The sequence below is a fragment of the Canis aureus genome, chromosome X (assembly GCF_053574225.1).
Source record: "Canis aureus isolate CA01 chromosome X, VMU_Caureus_v.1.0, whole genome shotgun sequence".
NCBI lineage: Eukaryota > Metazoa > Chordata > Mammalia > Carnivora > Canidae > Canis > Canis aureus.
This window is the reverse complement of record NC_135649.1, coordinates 10,711,164-10,733,123: the sequence shown is the minus strand read 5'-3', so window position 1 is coordinate 10,733,123 and position 21,960 is coordinate 10,711,164.

Genomic DNA, 21,960 nt, shown 5'->3' with positions numbered 1-21,960 from the left:
TATAAAAGAACCTAAGCTTAAGCAAGGTTAAATATTGTGCTTGAAGTCAAAATGCTAATACACAGTAGAGCTCAGAGTAGAAGCAAGTCTTGTATGAAAGTTCAAACTGCTAGCATATCCCAGTACGTAAAACACATCAAGAGTACAATTTTAGTCAATAGGACCAATAAATATTATTCCATTTCCAGGTCAGAGGAACATCAAAATCTCCCCAAACTGAATTATTATTTTTTTTATTCTGAGCAGTGTGTTCTTTCTTACTTTCACCCCCAGTTAAATGCATTTTGCCTTGGATCTCAAAGAAGTCTTTAATTGAAGCAGGATCAAGTGAATTCTCTATTACACATTCAGAAAGCCCTGAGACATTCCAAATTCCTGTCAGCAGAGAATCTCTGGGAATGCAGGAAAACCTATTATACTGTGCATTGGTGAAATAAAGTGCTTAGCCATCAACTTATTAATGCCATCGTCCTCTTTAGGTCAAGGCTCTGTATTGGGGATCTTAGACATATAGCAAATTCCCACAAACCACTATGAGATTTTATATACCTTATCAGAGTTCCATGAATAATGATTCACTACCAAACTATGAGCTCACAAAACATGAAGGGCTTTGAAAATGCATGTCTTCAAAAGCTGGAACTAAAGGGATAAAAAATATTAGACAAAGTATCATGAAAGGTGTGGGTGGGATGAGACCAAGATGAGTGATTGTATTTAAATATTTCTATGGTCTTTGTTTTTTGAGGAGGAAGAGAAATATATTAGCTTTAGACTTTCTTAATATAAATATACGTACTAAAAGTTAATAGTAAAACAAACCAAAAGCAAACCACCACCACAACTACATCAGAAAAGCTAAGTGTAATTACTACAGATTTAAAAATAGGATGGCTAATTCAAAGGCAGTGCTAAAGAAAACACATAAGTAAAGAAAGTCTGATAAACTCAGTAGAAAGCTGTAAAGCAGGAAGAAAAAGGAAAAAGAAAATAACAACTAGATAAACCACCAAAAAAGCAGAAATGAGTTCTATCAGTGATCACATTAAATGTAAAAGTTTCAGTTCATCTATTATGTGACAGATGAGGGGAAAATGCATTTATATTCTTCTTAAAAGAGATACACTAAAATCAAAATCATACATAAACGTTAAAACAAGATAGAGGAAAATACATTCTAAGCAATGCATAACCAGTGAAAGGTAGTGCAGCATTATTAATTTAAAAGAGAACACATTTTAATTCCAAGACATTGCTAGGGATATACATGGACACTGCCAAAAATATGGCAACCATAAACTACTATTTACCTGGTAACATAGACTTGGATTATATAAACTAATACTAAGACTATTAGGACTTCTGGTTTCAGCTCTGACATTTCAAGAGCTTAGACATTGTCAATCCAATTTTTAGAATAGGGAAAAAGTGGAGCACAACAAAGATAAATGACATTATTTGACTCATCAGAGAACTGAAGTCATAGGACAAACCACTCTGAGATCTGGAGAGACAGGGAAATACAGAGGCTATTGCTGAGATGAGTTCATCTGGATCAGAAGACACTGTAGCTGCAGAGTGATAGGAACTATTAAATTGTAATATTAATGAATTGCTGGAGGATTTATGTGGACTAGTGTGAGGGAAATAAACTCCTGGAGTCCAATATTATTGACATTTTCATGGGCTTTCACTGCTAGAATCCCCATGCCATGTTCTCACGATGAAGATGAAAAAAAAAAAATTCCTTCAAGTTTCTGGCAGTTTGAGGGAAAAAAGTGAACACTTTGAAATGTACCCAGAGTGTCCTCTATAACAAAGACCTACTCTTTAGGAGAAAAGACTTTACTAGAGCCTTATCCAACTTAGGGTCAGGGCAATTCACCAATTTCAGGCTCCTCTAAGCTTTCTAGAGAAAAATAAAAGGCTAAGAAACATTTCTGAAGGCTACGGCCCAGGTTTTCAGTTCTACTAAAAAGACTGAAATTTAATCAAACAGTAGAGGCCGCTTGTCCCCTCCCACATCTTACCACTACATCAACAGGGTTGCAGTATAATAACAGTGGATTATTGCTGAAAGAACTGGAAGGCTTAGACTTTTATTTTTGAAGGAGTTCTTAGGGGAAACTGAAAGACAACAGAGGGTCAAACAAGGTCATTAGAGGTAACTAAAAGTTCTGGTACCTGTGGCTATGGCAAACATTAAACATAGCCCAAATCCCTGCCAAGGTATAGTAAAGGCATATTTACCTCAGTTCCTATTACTTGATACATCATGTCTGGATTTCAACAAAAAACTTATAAGGCATGCTAACAGCCAAGAAAAAAAACTACAGTTTAAGGAGACATAGCCAGCATCAAAATCAGACTTAGATAAGGCACACATGTTGGAATTTCAGACAGGAACTTTAAAATAAATATGATTAATATGTTAAGAAATGGCTCTAACAAAAAAAAGAGTTAATGTACAAGAACAGATGGGCAATTTAAGCAGAGAGATAGAAACTATAAAAGTAAGCAAAATTAAAGAATGCTTTTAATGGCCATGGACATGGACAAGAAAACAATAAATGAGCTTGAATGTCTGTCAGTTGAAAGTTTCAAAACTGAAATACAGAGTGAAAAAAAACCAATGAAAATAGCAAAATATCCAAGATCTGTAGTGATAATTTCTAAATGTGTAACATATGCATAATCGAAATACCCGAGGGAGAAGGAAGGGAGAAAAGAGCAGAAAAATTATTTTAAGTAATAATGGTCAAGAACTCAAGGGATAAGAGGGCAGAAAAATTAAGTAATAATGGTCAAAATTTTGACAAATTTTTTCAAAAATTAATGATACACCAAACCAAAGATTCAGGAAGCTCAGGGAATACCAAGTAGAATAAATATCAAATAATCTACACCCGCAGGAAACCAAAGGCAAAGAAAAAACTTTGAAATTTTAAAAAAGAAGTATAAGTGATATTGTACATATAAAGTCACCATTAATGTGAATTGGTAATGTGATTGGTCTAAATGCACATATTAAAAAGGCAAGAAGTAGAAAAGAACTACACACACAGAAAATATTATGCCAAGTATATCAATAATCACTTTTAATGTGAAATGGTGTAAATACAGACATTAAAAAGCAGTGATTATTATAGTGGATTGAAAAAAAACATTACCTTACTTATGTTATCCACAGAAACACAGTTTAAGTATAACAACAAATATAGATTAAAAGTAAAGGGGCGTGGATCCCTGGGTGGCGCAGCGGTTTGGTGCCTGCCTTTGGCCCAGGGCGCGATCCTGGGATCAAATCTCACGTCGGACTCCCTGCATGGAGCCTGCTTCTCCCTCTGCCTGTGTCTCTGCCTCTCTCTCTCTCTCTGTGACTATCATGAATAAATAAAATAAAATAAAATAAAATAAAATAAAATAAAATAAAATAAAGTAAAGGGGTGAATAATGATATACCATGCTTTCACTAATCAAAAGAAAGCTGGAATCACTATATTAATTTCAGTAAAGCAGATTTCAGAGCAAGGAAAATTATCAGGGATAATGAGAAGCACTGCATAATGATAAAGGGGTCCATTCTCCAAGAAAATGTAACAATCCTTGGTGTGTATACATGTAACAAAAAAACAATAAAAAATGTGAGGCAAAAACTGATAGATAATTGATAGATCAGACAGGCAGAAAATCAGTAAGGATGCAATTTACCTGAACATCACTATCAATCAACAGTGTCTAATTGACATTTACAAAGAACTTCATGCAACAATAGCAGCATGCACATTCTTCTCAAGCTCACATAAACACTCACTAAGACTATATTCTGGGCCATAAAAGACATCTTAATAAATTTAAAAAAAATAAAATGATACAAAACCAGCTCTCAGACCACCATAGAATTAAACTAGAAATCAACAATTGAACTAGAGCTGAAAAATTACAAAATAGTTGGAGATGGAAATAACACATGGATCAAAACAGCATTTTCAAGAGAAATTTAAGAATATTTCAATCTAAGTAAAGGGCATCTTATCAAAATTTATAGGATATATGAATAGAGGGAAACTTACAGCATTAAATGAATGTATTAAAGACAAAAGATCTGAAATCAATAATCTAAATTTCTACCTTAGGAAACGAAAGAAAGAAAAGTCATTAAAGCCTAAAGCAGGCAGAATAAAATAAATGATAAAAATTAGGGCAGAAATCAGTGAAACTTAAAAGCAGGTTACAGAGGTCAGAGAGGAAGATGGTGGCAGATTCTAGGCTTGCCTCATCTATTAAATCATCCTAAATACCCTCGAAATCAATCTGAAGACCAAAGAACAAACTCCACAACTAAAGGTAGAGAAGAGGCCACATTGAAGAAGGTAGGAAGTGAGGAGATGAGATTTGGGAGAGAAACGGATTATGGTCCCTGCAGTGGGGAGGGAGCCACAGTCTCAGAGAAGAGCCAGAGAAAGCCCAGCACACAGCAGAGTGCACAGGGAAAATAAGTCCCCATAGCAACTGGCTTGGACAGAGAAGGGTCGAATTTCATGAGTTTTGGCAATCAGCAGGGCTTAAAGCCTTGAGTTTTAAAGGTCAATGAGTTTGGCTGGGATAGAGCCTGGGAAAGCAGTGCGCTACTTTTGGAGAGAAAGCAGGCAAACAGCCCACAGATAAACAGCAAGGGAAAAAGTGATCTGAAGAGTACCTGGAGCACAAAATGGGGAGGTTAGTTGTTCATCTCAGAGCATGCCTCAGGGAGGCAGCATTCATAAGAGACCCCTTTGGGAACAAAGGAACTGGCAGGAGCCATTTCCCTCCCCTGCTCTTTAGCATGAACAAAGTGCCACCTGTGGGAACCAGAACAATGCCTATACTCCCTACCTAACCTGCTTATGCCAAGTCCCACTCCCTGTGCTCTTGAAAAACTTCCCTTCCCAGTCACACTTGCCTCAGTTCCAGATCTGCGCTTCCCCAGAAGACTGGCACAAACCCCTGCTAGCATCGTGTCTCCTGATGCTTGAGTTTTGTGAGGCCTTGATTCTGGTGGTGGCAGCAACAGCTTTCATTTCACAAACAGACCAGAGCACACGTAGTTAAAACTTGCCACATTCAGGCCAGGGAACAAATCCTGACCAAAGTAGGTAAAGAGAGAGTCTGTGGATGACTGGCCTGATGGACAAAGTGGCCAGGATACAAGACCAGAACACAAGCAACACACACTGAAGTGCCTGGCCCTGGGGAACAGGGAACACTATACAGCAGGGCACCACAGAACCTCTTCTTCAATAAAGATATTACTTGCAGGAACAGGAGATATAGCTGAACTTCCCTAACACAGAGAAACAGGCACAGAAATTTAGATAAGAGGAGAAAACAGAGGAATTTGTCCCAAATGAAAGTGCAGGACAAGGTCACGGCCAAAGATCTAGCAAAACAGACATGTGTAACATGCTTGATGGAGAATTTAAAGCAATGATCATAAAGATACTCAGTGGAGTTGAGAAAAGAGTGGAGGACATAAATAAGATCATTAACATAGGGATCCCTGGGTGGCGCAGCGGTTTGGCGCCTGCCTTTGGCCCGGGGCGCGATCCTGGAGACCCGGGATCAAATCCCACGTCAGGCTCCCTGCATGGAGTCTGCTTCTCCCTCTACCTGTGTCTCTGCCTCTCTGTCTCTCTCTGTGTGACTATCATGAATAAATAAATAAAATCTTTAAAAAAAAAAAAGATCATTAACATAGAGATAAAAAATAGCACAGATAAAGGCTCCAATAAATAAGAAATACACTTGATGGAATAAACAGCAGGCTAGAAGAAGCAAAGGAATGAATTAATGACCTAGAAGACAGGGTAATGCAAAGTAATCAAGCTGAGCAAAAGAGAGAAAAAAGAATTATGCAAAATGAGATTAGACTTAGGGAACTCAGTGACTTCATCAAACATAGTAACATTTGTATTATAGGAGTCCCAGAAGAAGAAGAGAGAGGGAAGGGGGCAGATAATTTAATTAAAGAAATAATAGCTGAAAACGTGAGAGTGGACATCCCTGTCTTGTGAAAACTTCCCTAATCTACAGAAGGAAACAGATATCCAGACCCAGGAGGCATAGAGAACCCCAACAACATCAACAAAAGCAGATCCATGCCAAGTAATTAAAATGGCAAAATATGGTGATAAAGAAAAAAATTAATAGGAGCAAGACAAAAGAAGTCAGGTGCATACAAAGGAAACCCCATAACACTATCAGTGGACCTTTCAGCAGAAACTTTCCAAGCCACAAAGGCGTAGCATGATATATTCAAAGTGTTGAATGAGAAAAATGTGCAGCCATGAATACTTTATCCAGGAAGCCTATCATTCAGGATAGGAGAGACAGAGTTTCCCAGATGAACAAAAACTAAAAGAGTTCATGACCTCTAAAACAACCCTGCAATAAATCTTAAAGGGGAGTTTTTGAGTGGAAAGGAAAGACCAAAATTGACAATATGAAGGTAGGAAACACCAAGCAGTAAAAATGAATACTTCCATTAAAAAATCAGTCAAGGAACTCACAAAATAAAAGGATGTAAAATATAACACCATATACCTAAAATGTGAGGAGAGGAGTAAAGAATAGGTTCAAACTCAAATGACCATCAACTTAACATAGACTTCCATGTGCAGAAGACGGTACGTACAAACCTAACAGTAACCACAAATAAAAAAAAACAATAATAAATATGCAAACAATAAAGAGAAATGCAAACAAATCACTAAAGAATACTAGCAAACCATGAAAGACAAATGAGAAAGGATCAGAGAAAATTTTCAGAAACAACCACGAAACAAATAATAAAGTGGCAGTAGCTACATATTTATCAATAATTGCTTTGAATATAAATGAACTAAACACTCCAATCATAAATAATACTTAGGGTGATAGAATGGATAAAAAAAAACAAAACCCATGCCTATAATGGATAAAAAACAAAATTAATGACTACAAGCGAGTCATTTTAGACCTAAAGACACCTGCAGATTGAAAGTGAGGGGACAGAGAAATATCTGTCACGCAAATGGATGTCAAAAGAAAGCCAGAGTAGCAATACTTATATTGGACAAAATAGACTAAAAGAAAGACTGTAACAAGAGACACAGAAAGATGATATAATAATAAAGAGGACAATCAAACAATATATATATGTTTATATATATATTTATTTATATATAACACATATAAATATTTATGCACTCAACATGGGAACACCCAAATACATAAAACAGTTGATAAGAAACATAAAGGAACTAATCAAAATAATAAAATAATAGTAGGGGGCTTTAACACTGCATTCCTATCAATGGGGAGATCATCTAAACAGAAAATCAAGAAGGAAACAATAGCTTTGAATGATGTGCTGGAGCAAATGGATTTAACACATATATTCAGAATTTTCTATCCTAAAACAGCATAATACACATTCTTTTCAAGTGCACATGGAACATTCTCCAGAACAGATCACAGATTAGGCCACAAAACAAACCTCATCAAATTTAAAAAGATCATGCCATGCATCATTTTTGACCAAAATGCTATGAAACTAGAAGTCAACCACAAGAAAAAATTGGGAAAGACCACAAATCCATGGAAGTTAAATAACATTCTGCTAAAGAATGAATGACTCAACCAGACCATAAAACAGGAAATAAAAAAGTACATGGAAACAAAAAGAAATGAAAACACAATGGTCCAAAACCTTTGAGATACAGCAAAAGTGTTTCTAAGAAGGAACTTGTAAGCAATACACACTTACCTCAAGAAGCAAGAAAGATCTTAAACAATCTAACCTTTCACCTAACGGAGCTAGAAAAAGAACAACAAATAAAACCAGAAGCCAGCAGAAAGAAAGAAATAGTAAATATTAGAGCAAAAATAAGTGATATAGAAATTAAAACAACAAAAACAACAACATAACAGATCAATGAAACCAGGCACTAATTCTTCGAGAAAAAAAATCAGTAAAATTGGTAAATCTCAAGCCAGACACATCAAGACTAAAAGAAAAAGGATCCAACAATAAAATCACAAATGGGAGAGGAGAAATAACAACCAACACAACAGAAATATGAACAATTATAAGAGGTTATCATGAAAAACTGTATAAAAACAAACTGGACAACTTAAAACAAATGGATAAATTCCTAGAAACATATAACCTACCAAAAGTGAAACAGGAAGAAATAGAAAATTGGAATAGACAGATTACCAGCAAAGAAATTGAATTGGTAATTAAAAAACTCCCAGGAGCTGAAGCTTCTATATAACCTCATGGTATTACAATAAGAATTGTTACAATGAATAGTGCTATGTGGCTCATGGATGAATATGCGAAGAGTGATTTTTAATTTGTTTTATATAGACAGATGGAGCTTGCTATGATTCTTCTTCATAAAGAGAGTATAAGGAAATGATATACCATATAATATGTCAACGGATTTAGTGTCTTAATTTGTGTTAAGACATAGCTGCCTAGTTTCAGTAGCATGCTGGGGGCTTCTACATGTGCTTTTGGTGATCAAAGGTGTAGCCATAAAGGGGTATTTTTATCTTAAATGCTTTTATGCATGCCAGTCAGAGGGGAATATTAGATAAAGAACTGAACATTTTTGAGTTCAGTATTGAATTATTAGAAAGTGTAATGAACCTATAAGATTTTGGATAAAAATTAGTGCAGTGAGAAGTGGAAGTGATCCTTCTAGCATATAAAGTAAGAAACAAACTACTGTATTTTATTGTTCTGTCTGATTTCCCAGCATGTAGTAATTCTTAGGGTTGGGACTAATGTTGTTTCAAATAAAGTATAGAATAAAATCCATGCTGTAGAAGTGAATGCTGCAATTAAGAGTATTTCTTTTATTTTTTTAATATTTTATTTATTTATTCATGAGAGACACACAGAGAGAGATGCAGAGACACAGGCAGAGGGAGAAGCAGGCTCCATGCAGGGAGCCTGAGGTGGGATTCGATCCCCGGTCTATAGGATCACGCCCTGGGCTGAAGGCGTCACTAAACCACCGAGCCACCAGGCTGTCCAATCAAGAGTATTTCTAATAAGATTAGTATTGTGTGGGGAAAAAAAAAATCCTCCCAAGAAATGAAAGTCCAAGATCAGATGACTTCACAGGCAAATTCTACCAAACATTTAAAGAGTTAATACCTATTCTTCATAAACTATTAAAAAAAATAGAAAAGGAAGGCAAGCTGCCAAATTCAGTCTGTGAGGCCAGCATTACCCTCATATTAGAACCAGATAAAGACTCTACTAAAAAAGAGAACCACAGGCCAATATATCTGATGAATAGATACAAAAATCCTCAAGAAAATACTAGCAAACCAGATCCAACAATACATTTAAAAAATCATTCACCGGGGATCCCTGGGTGGCTCAGCAGTTTGGTGCCTGCCTTTGGTCCAGGGCGCGATCCTGGAGTCCCGGGATTGAGTCCCACGTCTGGCTCCCGGTGTGGAGCCTGATTCTCCCTCTGTCCCCCCGCCCTCTGTTTATCATGAATAAATAAATAAAATCTTAAAAAAAATCATTCACCAGGATTAAGAAGGGTTTATTCCTGAATTGAAAGGGTGGTTCAATATTTACAAATCAATCACCATGATTTATCACATCAATAAGAGAAAGGATAAGAACCATATGATCATTTCAAAAGATGCAGGAAAAGCATTTGGCAAAGTAAAACTTCCATTCATGATTAAAACCTTCAGTGAAGTAGGTTTAGAGGGAACATACCTCAACATAATAGAGGCAATATATGAAAAACCCACAGCTAATATTATCTTTAATGTAGAAAAACTGAGAGCCTTTTTCCTAAGGTCAGGAACAAGACAAGCATGTCCACTCTCACCACTTGTATTTAACATAGTACTGGAATTCCTAGCAACAGCAATATAAGACAAGAAAAGTAAATAAAAGGCATCCAAATTGGTAAGGAAGAGGTAAAACTTTCACTATTTACAGATGACATGATACTCTATATATAGAAAGCCCAAAAGACTCCATCAAAAAATGGATAGAACTAATAAATGACTTCAGTAATGTTGTAGGATACAAAAATCAGTGTACAGAAATTGGCTGCATTTCTACCTAACAATAATGTTATTGTTGTTCTACATACTCTAGATAACAATAATGAAGCAGCAGAAAGCAACAATAAGAAAATAATCCCATTTACAATTGTACCCAAAACAATAATATAGCTAGAAATAAACCTAATAAAAGAGGTAAAAGACCTGTACTCTGAAAACTATAAAACACTGATGAAATTGAAGATGACACAAAGAAATGAAAAGATCTTCCATGCTTATGGATTGTAAGAACAAATATTGCTAATACGTCTGTAACACCCAAGACAATCTACACATTTAATGCCATTCCTATCAAAATACCAACAGCATTTGTCACAGAACTAGAACAAATAATTCTAAAATGTTTATGGAAGCACAAAGGACCCTGAATAGCCAAATAAATCTTGAAAAAGAAAAGCAAAGCTGGAGGTATCACAATTCTGGACTTCAGGTTATATTACAAAGCTATAGTAATCAAAACAGTGTGGTATGGGCACAAAAGTAGACATGTAGATAAAAAGGACAGAAATGAACCTGCAGTTATATAGTCAATCTTATTTTTTAGTCAATCTTTGACAAGGGAGGAAAGAATATCTAATGGGGAAAAGATGGTCTCTACAACAACTGGTGGTAGGAAAACCGGACAGCAACATGCAAAAGAAAGAGACTGGACCACTTTCTTACACCAGACACAAATAACACACTCACAATGATGAAAGACCCAAGTGTGAGACAGAAACCCATTAAAATCCTAGGGGAGAACACAGATAGTAACCTCTTTGATACTGGCGACAACTTTTTTCTATCTAGTCCCTTGAGGCAAGGTAAACAACAGGAAAACTAAACTATTGGAACTATATCAAAATAAAAAGCTTCTGCATAGCAAAGGAAACAATTGACAGAACTAAGAGACAATGCATGGATGGGAGGAGATATTTACAAATGACATATTTGATAAAGGGTTAGTATTCAAAATCTATAAAGAACTTACCAAACTCAATACTCAAAAAAGAAAAACAAACAAACCCAAATAATCTAGTTCAAGGAATGTGTAGAAGACATGAATACACATTTTTCCTAAGAAGGCAGATGGCCAATGGCCACATGAAAAGATGCTCATCATCACTTACCAGGGAATTGCCATTGAAAACTACAATGTTTTCACCTTGCATGAGTCAGAATGTCTAAAATCAGCAGTACAAGCAACAACAGGTTTTGGCAAGGATATAGAGATAAAGGAACCCTCTTGCCCAGTTGGTAGGAGTGCATACTGGTGCAGCCACTGTGGATAATAGTATGGAGTTTTCTCAAAAAGTTACCAGTAGAACTATGCTATAATCCAACAATCACTCTGCTGGGTGTTTACCCAAAGAATACAAAAATACTAATTCAAAGGGATACATGCATCCTTATGTTTATAGTAGTAGCATTATCTACAATAGCCAAATTATGGAAACAGCTAAGTACCCACTGATTGATGGATAAAGAAGATGTGGGAAATATATATAATGGAATAGTACTCAGCCATAAAAAAATGAAATCCTGCCATTTGCAGTGACATGGGTGGAACTAGAGAATATTAGGCCAAGTGAAGCAAGTCAGTCAGAGAAAAACAAATGCCATATGATTTCACTCATATGTGGAATTTAAGAAATAAAACAAAGGAGCAAAGGGGAAAAAAGAGAGAGAGAGAGAGAGAGAGAAACCAAAAAACAGACTCTGAACTCTAGAAAACAAACTGATGGTTACCAGAGGGGAGGCGGGTGGGGTAATGGGTTGACTAGGTGATGGAGATTAAGGAGTGCACTTGTGATGAGCACTGGGTGATTAAAAACTTTTAAAAGATGAGATATGCCTGCATAAATAGAGTAGCGGAGGTTGTTGGCCATATTAGTACTTAATAGATGTTGGTTAAAGGGAAAAAATTAAGAATAAAAGAATGCTCACTGAATAATTATAATAGCATCAAGTGGCATAATGTCCAACAACAAGCAAAAGGACAAATATGTTATGGTACATTCTTGCAATGGGAGACTATACAGAATTAAATATGGATGAAAAATATATAACAACACAGATTTCATAAACAGACTATGGAGAAAATCAAGTACAACAATATAAAATTAAAGCATTCATGTAACTTTTATAAGATATACAGCTCTGTATGTAGTAAAAATTATGACTGGTAAAATACACACAGAATCTGTGATAGTGATAGGAATGTGTCTAAGGACTTTTCCTGTAATGTTTTATAATTCTTATAAAATAGAATATTTGAAGTAATAAAAATTCAAAGTAAAAATAGGTTTTGTGTTCTTAATAAGATTTTAGAGTACATGGCATTTATGAACTAAGAATAACCAACCATAAGGGAAAATGTGAAATTAGGAACAATTTTCCAGAAATGAAAATTCACAATTGTCGAATAAAAATATACCACAAGGGAAGCGTAAACGAGATTGATGCATAATCAAATCACTGAAGTAGAACACAAATTTGTTATATTTCACCAGAACCCTGAACAAAAGAAGACATTAAAATAATAAAATAACCTCTAAGAGACACAGAGAACAGATTGTTGAAATCTGAATTATACATAATCTGATTCCCAGAAGGAAGAGCAAATATTAAAATTGTTAATGAAATTAAGGATCAAAAAAGTATGGAAGAAAATCTTGAGGTGAAAAAGATCCAATTAAGATTAATAAAACTGTGTACCATGAAATGGCAAATAGTGAAAAGTAACCACAATTTTTATTTGTATTGGAAAAATCCTTGAACTTCTAAGATTTTCTTTGTCCTTATAATCAGTTTAGTAGAAAAAAACAAGTTGATGGTAAATGATCAAATTCAGTTGCTTTTTCTTTTTCTTTTCTTTATTTTTTAAACACTAGAGGAACTAGTTCTATTGAAGGCTAAGAGAAAAGATTTTGTGAATGAGAAATTATATACATAGTCAAGGTGGCGCTTATGGGAACTTAGCCACAACACTTTCTCAGATATCCAAGGGTGCAGAAAGAATGCCACCTACATGATTCCCAGAAGTGTACTCCTCCTCTCAAATTGCTAGAACTTGAAGATTTGCTCTAGTTTCCTATGGAAATAACCAAAGCAAAGAACTCAAGATGAGTTGTTTATACGAAAAGAGTTGCTGTGAGCACTAAAGCTGTTAAAACATATAGACTTAAGTCTAAATAATTTAAGTTTGGTAATAAAATGTAAAAGCTATGCTAAAAATACCTCTTAAAAGATGATAGATTTTATAAGATACTTCTGTGACCATAAGTAATAACCTGAATATAAAATTTCATAGGGAATAAATAGAAATTGCCAAGGAATAAATCTCTCATCAGATAAGATATGAGAGACATGGTTTCATTGTTAAAATAATTATAATTAAATATATATATTTCAATATTAATGGTAACCTCTTGAATAAAAACAGGGTGTATGTATACCTTCCAAATAAACTGAGAAAGGTATTTTATTTAATAAAGCAGAAAAGCACATCAATGACAAACAAGCCATAAAAATATATAAAGCATCAAAGGGTGCCTGGGTGGTGCAGTCGGCTCAGCATCTAACTCTTGGTTTCAGCTCAGATCCTGATCTCAGGATCATGAGATCGAGCCCAGTGACTGGCTCCACACTCGACACAGAGTCTCCTTCAGATTCTCTCTTCCTCTATCCCTCCCACTTGTGTGCACTTTCTCTGAATCTCTCTCAAATAAATATACAAATCTTTTTAAAAACATAAAGCATCAAACCGGATGACAAAGGAAGCATCAAAATAGATGTATTATTTCTAAGAAAAAAATATGAAAAAAGTTTCATTTTGGAGTGCAAAACAATTCAAGGAGCCTAGATTCTTGAATCAGTACCCAGAGGATAACCACTCAGAATCATTTGCATTGGATTTTGCAGGAGCAAGAAGTATGTGACACTTGTTATTGTAAGACCCTGAGCTACTAACACATAAATTGATATCTTGGAGTGCGGCTGTAACAAAATCCTAAAACACATGTTTGGGTGCCAGGAAGCAAGGTAACAGATAAAAGAAGCTAGAGAGATGACAATGTATGGTATGCAGTGTAAATCTTTTAATAAGTCACTACCTTCCGTAATTTGGAACCATAATCAGATGCATACGTAGCCAGCAATCCTAGAGAAAAAGGTTGGAAAACTTTGTAGTGTGTGCTGCTGGGTATTGCCTGCAAATATTTGGCAAGATAATATACCAAAGAGATGAACTCAGAATACAGTTACCTTGCAACCTGACTAGGGAGGGAATTGGGAATGAAAAAAAAATGTTGAGGGGATAAGATTTCAGTAAAATAAAGTGATGAATAAAGTGATTAAATGAATAAAGTGATGAATAAAGTGATTCAGGACAATGATGGAATTAACGAGATGGTTCCCCACCTATTTTTACAGATAGCCTTAAGATACCTACTATTAATGAGAGACAGTGTGTGTATGTTTTTTGAGTAAGGAAGCAAAATAAATCAGACTTGAGAATTGTATGTAGGCAATGCTCGTTCGTATGGTTACTGGTACATGGAACTGACTTGAAGCGAATAGATCAAAATCCCTCAAAGTCTCTGATAACTGGAAAGTCAGAAGAAATTTCAGTCTCGTCTTTCAGTAGCTGTAGTAAGTTAAGACAGCTGTGAAGCCACCAAACACATTCCCATGTATTTCAGATGTGACCAAGGAAGATAACGTAAAAGAAGAACTGATAGAGGGTAGAAGAACTGATAGAGCGCTCAGTGATAATCAACAAGGATTCCCTCTCAGGGAGTAGAACTGGGCCTTAATCAAGAGAGTTCTCGCACCCACAGGCTAGGGGGCTTTCATAATGCCTGATTTTCAGGATTTCATCCTTACATTGTACTAGTGACTAATGGGTATGTATTCCTTTATTCCTTTTTGTGAATGGAAAGTCCTTTCTTCCTCTGCTTGCTCACTTCCTTCCTTCTTTCCTTTTTCCCTCCAATATCCTTTTACTTGCTCCACTATTGTATTTTCGATATGTGTGGTGGTGGTGGCCAGATAGTTCATAGGTCACCAAATTGAAAACAGTCACATCTCATCCTAAGGGAGAGTACTGGGCATAGCCTGGAGATTCTGAAATTTAAGCTGGATTCATTACACAGATGGGTCTTTGGTTTGTCTTCATTAGGGAGTTAGAGGAACATTTTTAATTTTATGGGGAGGAGAGCAAAATGGATATTTGGCAGCCAGAAGGACAGACTATGACAGAAGCAATGCTATCTGCCTGGCAACATAGGAAAATGACATTTCTCAGCCTCTTCCCTTGCATCTAAATGAGACCTTGTGAATAGTAGTACTGGTCAAGGGAATGTGTTAGAAATGAGGTATTGTTGTTAACAAACAGATGTTTGAGTTTGTTAAAAAAAAAAAAAAAGCCTATATAGACTAATACAAGGAGAAGCACATAAAACACAGATTTCCTAGAGAGGATACAAACGAGTATCTAGGCAAAGATATAATGAAATCACAATATAATGAAAACAGATACTTTAATATTACTTAGAGATAAAGGTGAATGCAAACCTTAAAGCATTCGATGGGTATAAGATGTTTATTTCATATTCAAAAGTCACACAGAATAATGAAGACCTGCCAATGCTAAGCATTTATGTAGTGAATAGTATTATTTCAAAATATAAAACAATAGTTTTTATTGATAGTAAAAACTGATAAAATACCACCATACTTGGAGTGTGTTACGCAACTTGCTTTGTCTTTGATAAGTCAAACTGATGAATACAAATGACATAGATGAATTGAGTGTAAATAACTCAGTTAATGGGAAGTTTTATGTATATATCTATCCATTTGGCCATCAAACTGTAAAATTATTTTTTGGTCTACAAATATCAGTTTAATGAACTGTTATTTATTATGCTGTATAGAAACTTCATTAATTCTAAAATTCAGAAATAGGAAAGGCCAAAAATTTGGACCTTAAGCATTTAGATATAAACATCTTTACAAAACTATTTCTTTGGTCAAAGAAGAAATCATAATTTCAGTTATAGAGGATTCTAAAAGTAAATACAAGGAGAAAAGGACACGTCAAACCTTTAAGAAGTGCCTAAAGTGGTATTCACTGAAACATTCCTGGCCAAACCATAAATACTCACAGTGTTCAGTAAAACATAATTAGTGTCAATTGATTTCATTATTACAGAAAATGTTTAAAATGAGCTACATGGTCTAAGCATTAAAAGCAGTAATAAAAACAAGTATCAAACGTTGCAGGAAGAATGAATTAAGAAAGGTAAAATAGAAAGTTAATGAATTTGAAAACATAAAAGCATAGGATAGGTGAAGATATCAATAAAGAGAGCAACTTCTGGCAAGCCTGACCAAGGGAAAAAGGAGAGAAAATGGGTACATAAAATATGTGTAGATATAAAAAGAAACATAACCACAAATAATAGAAGTTGTACAATTATAAGTAGTTATGTACAATTTTACGCTAAAAAAGTGAAAATCTTGAAATGATTTTAGAAAAAAGTCAGTTGTACAAATGCATTCAGAAGTAGAAAACTTAGGTGTACCAACTGAATTAAGAAGAAAAGGACTGCATTAAAAAATGGTACCCACTCTAGAAATTTTATAGGAGGTGATTTCTTCTAAATTATTGAATAGCCAATTATCGCCAATGTATGCTATTATACAACGCATAAAAAAGCTACTTTTCCATTTATTTTAGAAAAATAATATGTTCTTGACACAAAATACAAAAGTATATTTTTTGCTTTAATCCTATCTATGCACCCCAGAATACATGTATTGAATAAAATACTACCAATTCAAACACAGCTATAGTTAAAGAGCCAGTAGAATTTATTTCAGAGAAGTATGTGTTTTTTATTCATGAAACTTCTGTTCATCACATCAAGCTGACAAGGACCAAAACCATATGATCATCTTGATAGATTCCCATAAGGCATAAGTAAAAGGAATTTAGAATTTAGTATCTATCCCCCTCTAATATCATAGGTAACTAAAAATATTCTTAGATTAAAATGATAAAATACATATATCTAAAACTTACATGTGGATTAAATGTTATAACTCAAATGCTGTAATATAAAAACACTCTTATTGGGCAGCCCTGGTGGCTCAGTGGTTTAGCGCCGCCTTCGGCCCAGGGTGTGATCCTGGGGACCCAGGATTGAGTCCTACATCGGGCTCCCTGCATGGAGCCTGCTTCTCCCTCTGCCTGTGTCTCTGCCTCTCTCTTTCTCTCTGTGTGTGTGTGTGTGTGTGTCTGAATAAATAAAATAAAATAAAATAAAATAAAATAAAATAAAATAAAATAAAAAAATAAAATAAATAAATAAAATAAAATAAAATAAAATAAAATAAAATAAAATAAAATAAAATAAAATAAAAACATTCTTATTAAAAACTGGAGCAATACCCAAAGGTGTGTAATAGTGTTGTATGGTGACAGATGGAAGTTAAATTTGTGAAGAGCGTAGCATGATGTACAGACTTGTTGAATCACTACGTTGTGCACCTGAAACTAATTGTGTCAACTATGCTTCAATTAAAAAAAAAAACTGGAGCAATGCAAGATTGATTACCATCATCTCTAAAACTTAACTGTTTTGGAAGTTAGAGCCATTACAAGAAAAAAAAAGTATACATCTTGAAAAGGATAAAGATAATCTACTCAAATTGTCAACCTGGAAAATTCAGAAAAAATGACGAGGTTTACTTAAAAGTACAAAATGATTCAATGACCAAACTATATGAATTCACTGAACTTCTATGTATTTATCCGTAACAAGTGGAGATAATGCCCATTGCTAGGAGTTACTGAGCAAAGTAGATAAAGTAAAGTAGATAAAGTTCCTGGCACCAGAGTAGGTGCTTAAGAAATGGTAGTTTCCTTTCCCTTCATTTGGCCTTACCACTCAGTTGAGGAAACAGAGTATAGATGCTAGCATGTAAATAATAAAACATAGGAATAATAAAACATAGACAGAGTCATGTGAATGGCATACATAGTGGACACAGTAAGAGTTCAGAGGAAATGTCCAAAGACTGAGGTCAGGAGAAGCTTCTTAAAAGAAAGAAAAGCTCAGAATAGAAAAGGGGTCAGGAGGATCTTCCAAATGTAACCCATTTATGTTATGGGCTGAACATGGTGGGGATATAAACAACAAAGCTTATCACTGCATTTTTTTTCATATAAACTCCTAAGATCTTCTTTCATTGCCCTCTTAATATCACGGAGGAGTCCATATTTTTTCCAGCCATGTTTGTTTATTTAGAATAATGTCATTTGATAGTGTTTAAATGTCCAGTACAATCAAAATTAATTGTATCCATTATCACTCATTCCATTGCAATTATTACTTCCTACCCCCCAACCCCAATTTGTGCTGATGAAAACAGCCCTCCTATCAAGATTATTTTTCTTTTTCTATCAAGATTATTCTAGCCTCTCCTGCCAAGGTTATTTTAGCCTCTCTACTACTCACAGTGTCTACTTGGCCCATTGGACACAGAAACATTTTCTTAATTTGGTGAAAGTGCAAATGGTTTTCAGGGGAGCTCTTTCTGCTAAAGGCCTCAGAAGTAGCCTTTTAGATTTTGCCAGGTAAGAATCAGGCACCAGTCTCCGTGTTCCCTCAAATTCTAGGGAACGTGAGCTAAGTTACCACACAAATCTTAATACCACTTTGGCCATATGGCATCATTCGGAGCCTGCTGGGCCTTTTCATATGGCTGGGGATGGGTTATGGTAAAGGGTACTGAAATGTTATAGTACTCCCTACTACACATATGACCATCTTCAAAGAAATAATTGTTTAATTATATGAATATTTTGAATCTCTTGACTTCTCTTATATTCTATGGAAGTGGGTGATGGTATAAAATTTCAGGAACAGTTTTATCCAGCTTTCATATGTTCTATAAGGGCATGTCCATCCACTTTTATTGCAATATTTGGGCACTTGACATCCACTCTCTCCTGTTTTGGAAATTACAAGATATATTTAAAGTCCCATTTAACATCCCACTAAATAAGCAAGGGGAATGGCATAAATAGCAGCTTAGAAGTGTTACACTGATTTCTTCCAAGAACAAGGACTACATTAATTTGGGTGAAGCAAAGGGTATTAGCAATGTGATAGAGTAAGAATGTTATAGGGGAACTTACAACAGGATCACAGATGACTTTTTTTTTTGTATGTTTTTATTGGAGTTCGATTTGACAACATACAGCATGAACACCCGTCATCCTGTCAAGTGCCCCCTCTCAGTGCCCGTCAACCAGTAAAGAAAACTAGTACATGTATTTGACCGTGTAGGCGAGGTTGTGAATCAAGAAACTGACATACCCAAGGCACTCTTTTGTAAAATCTGAAATCTAGATGAGGTTCTGCTGTAGTGTTAGTAATTGTATATATCTCATGGAATATATTTACATTATTATAATCTAACCATATGTACTAATTTCAGCCTATTTCTTGCCATTTCAGAACAATTCTGTATCCACAAAAAAATGAGAGTGTAGTAACTGGGTCTTCTCCACTTTTTAAACATTTTGTTTAAAGATTTTTATTTATTAATTCATGAGAGACACAGAGAGAGAGGCAGAGACATGGGCAGAGGGAGAAGCAGGCTCCCTGCGGGGAGCCTGATGTGAGACTCAATCCCAGAATCCTGGGATCATGACCTGAGCTGAAGACAGATGCTCAGCCACTAAGCCACCCAGATGCCCCATCTTCTCACTTTCAAAGGTCATTGTCATCTGCCACTTCATAGAACTATGGGATGTTTAAGCTGTTTGAGCCTTTATAGATATTGTCTACACTAATCCCCACATTATCCAGTTGAGGAAACTACAAAGACGGTAGATCAATTTAGTTAACATTACACAGCTAACCAGAGGCGGAAGCTGAACTACATGTCAGACCCACTAGTCTTCTATCTCAGTGTTGTTCTCTGACTAAACAAATTGATCCAGGAGACTCTGAAATAATGGGAGGGGGCTGTTTGCTTGCTTTCTTTCTTTTCTTTCTTTCTTTCTTTCTTTCTTTCTTTCTTTCTTTCTTTCTCCTTTCATTTTTTTGTTTTAAATTTTGTTCTGAGTACCAGGACTTCTGAGTAAATGGTTTATACATACATGGAGCAGGCTTGGAGTAAGAGTGGAGAATATGAGTTCTATATTGGACATCCGCAGTGTGCCTGGCTTCCAAACTGTGATATAAACTTCATGAGGGTTGATGCTGTGTCTGGGTTACACTTTGTGTATTTGAAGTTTCTAGGACGGTGCTCAGCATACAGTAGGCACTTGACAATTAGCATTTATCATTATTATTATCACTTTAATAGTATTACTTAATAATATTATAATTACTATTATTATTACCCAAGCTCCAAGAAGACAGCAACAGTGTCTGCATTGGTACTTAAAAACATGAGGGAAAGAAGCAGAATGAATTAGTAGTAAGGTATGGCTGATTTATGTCTTTGGGCCATGAACTACTATCTCTGAAATTCTTAGTGGATTATGACCTCATATTTCAAAAAGCTCTTATGTTGCTTTTTCTTGCCATTCATTCATTCTCTCATGGAATATTTATGGTGTACCTATCATATACCAGGTTCTGTGCCCAGCCCTGGGGCTCCAGGAGAGTATCAGGGATCTCAATATTTAGTAGGAAAGGCAACCAAACTGAAAATCATAGGTTCCCCCAGGATGAGGATGGGATCAAAGCAATGTTGTGGTATTAAAGAAGGAACAATTAAATCTACCCAGGAGGTCAGGGAAAGTTCCAGCACTGAGTAAAGACTAGCACTGTGTTCCATATAACATTGCTCTCCTTGAAGTTCCTGAACTTTTTCATGGAAAAAGGTCCATTCATCATTACATTATGTTTTCTTTTTTTTTCTTTTTTTTTTTTTACATTATGTTTTCTTTCAGCTTCTCATGAGTACTTAGTTTTAAGAATTCTTTTTTTTGTATTTTCTTTTTTTGCATTTTCTTTTTTTGTATTTTTTGTATTTTGCATTTTTTCCTATTTACAGTCTCCATTTTCTATCTTCTTTTAGTTTAATCTCTAGGCTTGTAGTGAGGTTAATCATATTGAGAATTTGTAACCTATATGATAAGAAAATAAACTGCAGATACAACAAATGTTTACTGTCCACTGTTGAACAGAGGCAACAGGCTGAATTTAGTTGTCAGCAGAGTTACCTGCTGCATGCACAAGAGAGGAGATAGCGCACAGAATGTCATAGGCGGGGGAATGAACCTAACTCCATGGAGTCAGGTTTAAGCTCATAAAGTTACATTGAGGAATATGAGAAAAAGGTAAAAGACTTTCCTAACAAGAAATATTCTGAGCAGCTAAACTTAGAATTGATCAATAGTACTAGGAATTGAATGGTAAGTGCATTTCCCAAGAAACTCCTGTAAGTTATGATTGTACTCCTAACCAAATGATGAATTCATATACACTTTCTAAGTATCCTAAATCAATCACTGCCCCTTTGATTTGTGGCCACTGACAGGGCTCAGGCACTTTTAAATTCACCACCTAAGACTGAGAGTTACCTTTTTTCTCCTAATTTCTTTATGAATCAGTCAAATTCTCACTAGTGCCCCTACCTACTGTCTGCACCAAGAATGGCCCAGATTAATACTGGGTTTGGATGGTCTTTAACCAGTGAATGCATGTTTGGGACAGACAGGATGTGAAAATCCCAGTACGTTTCAAGAAAGAATGATAAAATGTATTTAAAAGCCAGAAGTCCCCTACTCTTCAGAACATGTTCTAAATGTAGGATGTT